This window comes from Lissotriton vulgaris, chromosome 3_1 (genome assembly GCF_964263255.1).
Source record: "Lissotriton vulgaris chromosome 3_1, aLisVul1.2, whole genome shotgun sequence".
NCBI classification, from domain to species: Eukaryota; Metazoa; Chordata; class Amphibia; order Caudata; family Salamandridae; genus Lissotriton; species Lissotriton vulgaris.
In genome coordinates, this window is record NC_141689.1 from 1137983471 (window position 1) to 1137988614 (window position 5144).

A 5144-nucleotide genomic window follows, 5' to 3' on the forward strand; every position below is an offset into this window, starting at 1 on the left:
CATTGAGTCACCTGTAGTCAATACAGAACCTCATCTCTCTCTTACCACCCTGGGTGTGAGGTTTTCGTACTAAGACTACTGGACTAGCCCAAGGGCTATCTGAGGGCTTAATCACTCCCATTCCAACATCTTCTGGTCTTCAGTCCTGATACAGTCCCTGACATGATCAGGTTGCCTATAAATCCTATTTTTAGCAGACAGACACTCACATGTGTCCACCTCATTGGTACACCAGGTAGTCTGACTTGAAGTCAGTGAAAACATATGTCTGTACTGATTGAGGACCTTCGTGCAATCAGTCTCTTGCTGTTCAGTGAGGCTGCCTATGCTCATGAGTATACTCCTTGAATCTAGGGACACTGTTGCTGTCACCATGGGACTCTTGTCCCAATCTTTTACTAGCTCTCTAGAGCTCTAATGCTTCCTTATCCAATGACAATTGCTCTCTTCTGAGCCTACGCTTGAATTCTAAAGCTCTAGGAATGGGCACTGTCTGTCATAAGAGTTATCTCTCCTATTAGATATGGACGTTCCTACAGAAGTACCTAAGGGTCTAAATTCTTCAGAGGGAGACCTATGCCGCCAAGGTAAACTCTGAATTCTACCTGAGGATTAAAGAGCTGGCCCTCAGGGCGTTCTCCATGCTCTTCCTGATCCGGATTTGCCAGGTCTGAATCATCCTGATTCTCCTGGTCAGGGTTTGATTCTAGGCCAAAGAATGTAAGCCCTCCTAGCCTATCCTCATTCCCTGCCCCACCCACTCTACCTAGCTCATCAGACCCTGGGGTCTTTCGGAGTTCAACTAGAAGCAATATGTCTATGAGGCATTGTGTGTTGGTGCTTCTCCTTGTCCTCAACTTCCTAGATACACACCTGGCTATCAATTCTAAAAAATAAAGGACATTGGAACTAGTTGGCAAATAACCACTTGGCTCTTCTCTAGAAGACAAACTAGTGTTATGTGGTATAGGCACACAGTGAAGGTAGAGCCAAGAGTCTGGATTATCGATTCAAGTAGCAGGTCTGACATTAAGACACGTTCAGGTCAGTGGTTAGGAAGTTCTTGCTAGTGAACATGACCGAGATTTCTTTTACAGAATGACATGCAACTGAGTATTACTGTGCGTTGTTTTTTAGATCGGGTCATCTCTGCAAGTATACCTCTACAGAGCAACATACCAGTAAGCTTGTATGTACATTGTTTTTCATACGACTCGACTTGAGAAATCCGATGAGTAACCCTGCCGTATTTCCCGTGAGTGAAGCCCGGAATCGGCAGCCACATTTCCTGTGATTAAAGCCTGGAATTGGCATTGGATGTCAGCGCCACGTTGTGCGGCCGTAAAATACTCTTGAAGTACACCACACCAAGGATTGTTTGCAAATTTGAAATTTGAACTGGAGCCTCTTGGCCCAACATATACTGTAGACGGTGCCACGCGACCCGGTATGGTACTTTTAGGTGCCCTCCTGCACTACCCTGGCATCCCACCCCCATTTGTCCTGATGAAGACCCCGTAGTAGGGCAGAATTCAGCCTACGCCTCTGGGTTCGAAACGTCGACACGCCCTTTCTTCGTTCCTACCCCTTCAACAACAGATCATTATTTGACTGTGTTATTGTGTAATTGGGATAGGAATACGAAATGCATGAAATGTCGCAATGACAATATATATATGTCAGTGTGGTACTGAATTCTAAAGTAAAAAAGACCACTTGTAATTTGCTTTGAAACTTACCTAAATTCTGCACTATCCTGATCACAGTCCCTTCCCTCACCTGTCCTTCCTTTCCCACGCCCCTCCTTTCTTGAGCCATATGAATAAGTCTATTACTGTTTTTGTTAAATGTATTGACAACTGATCTGCAATTGAGGATGTGTATTAAATAACATCTCTCAGAGTAATTTGTCCGGAAAGTTTTTTTCAAATATACTTGTATCATGTGAATTATGATTGTGTATCTCTAATACTGTTTCAACTGGGACCCCTTTACATATATATCATTGTAACATGGGTTCCATGGAACTGAGTGTATGTTTTATTAATTTCTGTTTACAGATCAAGCCCCGGACGAAGGGCCGATGGCCTGAAATGCATTGGGCAGTTCTTCAAATCATTTTCGAATTATGATGCATATGTAACTGATGTATGGAAATAATGGATTTTTTTAGCATTTATAATTAAAAGTCAAAGTTATGTCGTGATGAATAGAACAAAATATTGTGGAAATCACCATTTTTTTCAATAGATGAATGTACATATGTGTTGAATTAATTTTATCAACCAGTTGATGGTTGGGCTACAGTGCATAGAGGCCAAGTGGAAACACTTGAAACCCAATTAGCATAGGCATCTACCTAACCTAGTGGAGACTAAGCTCTCTTGAGTTGGAGAAAGGGTGTGCTAGACCCTTTACTTACCTAACTCCAAGTTCAGTAGAACTTACTTATTCTAATATTATTATTACACATACATAATACTTAGTGGTTTTCCGTTAATCAATCAATGAGACTTATCTGGTAAAACAATGCAGGCTTGAATCCCAACCGCTGCACACCAATGTGAGAAGGTGGGTTGGTATATGCTGTCCACTAGTTAAAGTAGGCACCTTGTAGCAGTCCACATGACCCTTATGGTGTATGAGGTCAAAGATAACCTTTAGAAAGCTATCCTTGTGGTAGATGTGGAGAGCCGCCTTCAGGCTTAATTTTGAAGGAATGTAAAGCAGATTGTTTTACAAGAATATCACCTCCTGAATGACTAAATGAAAGGAGAACAACACCGTAGTTATATAAAAATATGTATTTATTAAGATAACTATCTCTACTAATCTCTACACGAGATTAGAAAGCACACGATACTGTAACAATAGAACATTCGTCAGTAGCAAAATACACATCGGGCTCCAGGGGGTGACCGAACCAGATACAAAAAAAATGGTATAACAATCATGACTTCAATAGACACAGTGCCTAGAGCACGTAGAATAACTTGGACCCCAAGGCACCACCCAGAGGAGTGACACAGGGAACCCACAGAGGACGGGTGCAGTGAGGAAAAACGACTGTATGCTCAGTACAACTCTATAGGAAAGTCACAGTTGGAAAGTCTGGGGCAGATTTATGATAACTGGTGCATCCCCAGGGATGCGCCAGTTATTTTGCGCCGCTGCTCCGCCACCCATGGTGTGCCGCATTTACAATGCGGCACACCATGGGGCAAAAACGGCACAGATGTGTGACGCATCTGTGCCGTAAAGGTGGCACATTGCTGGAGTTGCGTCGCAAGCGTGAAGCTCCAGCAAGGCTCGGGGGTACCCCATCTTTACAATGCTGCGTCAAGACCTACGCCTGCTTCAAGCAGGCGCAGGGTTTTGACGCAGCATTGGCCTGAAAGTGACTGAGTGCAATCTTATAAATTTCACTCAGCCACTTTTGTGAGGCGCACCTGCCCCGGAACGCCCACCCTGCGCCGGAACGCTCACAAGTGGCACAGGGCTTTACAACATGACGCATCTGCCTAGATGCGTCACGTTGTAAATGGGTCGTAGGGATGCGCCACGTTTACGCCGCAGTTGTGTGACGCAAACGTGGCGCATTCCCAACTTAAATCTGCCCCTTAGAATTTAAGGACACTTCTACGTGGACTTCAAGCAAACCCCTTGGAACATAGGAGGTTCTAAGGCCAACCCACCAGTGAGTACCAAAGTACCCCTGTTACCTATCACAGGAGATCTAGGTGCATAAGGGTCTAGTGGTGTCGGAAAACTTTGTTGTTTCCAATGGATAGCTGCAAAGAAGAACTGTTGCAAGGAAGCCGAAGAGTGTCCAGTGGAATCCAAGCCTAGATTTGAGGTGAGAGGAACCTGAAAGCAGAGGGGACAGGGACTGGGCCACGGCAAGTGACCAGGGGCTCGGTAGTCGAATGCCCACCAATGTCGGGTGTTTCAGGTGCGAAGAAGGGATGCTTGACTCTGCAGCCATGGGGACCAGTAGATGTCGAGGATGACCAGCATCTGGAGGTAAGCTGTCCCAAAAAGGATGTTCAGTGCTGAGGGGTCGAAGTCCAGCTGGAGCATCAACTAGCCTTGGCAAATGCAAACCAGAAGGTCAGAGGAAACAGGTTACCATGTGGACCAGCAAGGTCCAGGGGACTCTCCAAGCAAAGGAGAATCATGGCATGTCTAGAGAAATCAGATAAGCTCAAGAACAAATGAGGTGACCCTTGCTAGGACCGACAGGCCAACGGTCCAGGGGTTGCGAGGAGACCTCAAGCAAGTTTATAAAGCACCAGTCACAGAGCACTTGGTGAGTAGAGGTCGGATGTCTTTGGTGCCAATACTACTTGGGTTCAAGACTACACGGAGTCCAATGCACAAGCTCGGGTATCGCCAAAAAGCATATGCACTTGCAAATGTACGCTCTGCACAGGGGTTCGGTTTGTACTACCCCCACGAGGGATACTGGTCTTAGAATTGCTGAGAGATCATATTACCTCAGGGACCTTTGGGAACCCACCTCCTGTGTTGCTGACATCTTCGGAGTCTGCAGGAGCACTGGAGAAGCAAACCGGTCAGATGCGTTTAGGTGCATGCTGCTGCAGGGGAGTAACTCCTTTACTCCAAAGAAGATTCTTCAGTCGAGCAATCGTAGGTCAGGCAGTTGAAGTACTTGATTTCTTCTTAGCAGAATGTCATCCAGGTAAAATCTAAAGTCCTGTAGACAGGTAACCCACTTTATACCCATGGGAATGGGTTGAACGGATTCTGTGGACCCTCCTAGGGAAGGGGCACGACAGAGGGGTGGCTACACCCATGTCCTTTGTCGAGTTTAGCGCCAGAGCAGGATCCAATGGCTCCCAGAACTGGTTTGAGCTGGACTATGCACTGGTGCACCAAATGTCCCCCAATGCACACTTTCTGACAGTCTCAGAGTGCACGCACCCGGCCCCAATACACTAAATCCTGTCTGGGAGGTGATCACACCTTCCTGTGACAGGATGCCTGTTGTCATTCCTTCCTTTGCTCGAGCTTGGCTCAGCAGCAGGAGAGTAGAATTTTGTTTGTGGCTGGCAGCATCTATTTTGTGCTGCCCAGGTCAGGAAAGCTGATACCTGGTAGACCGGTGGCCCACAGTAATGATT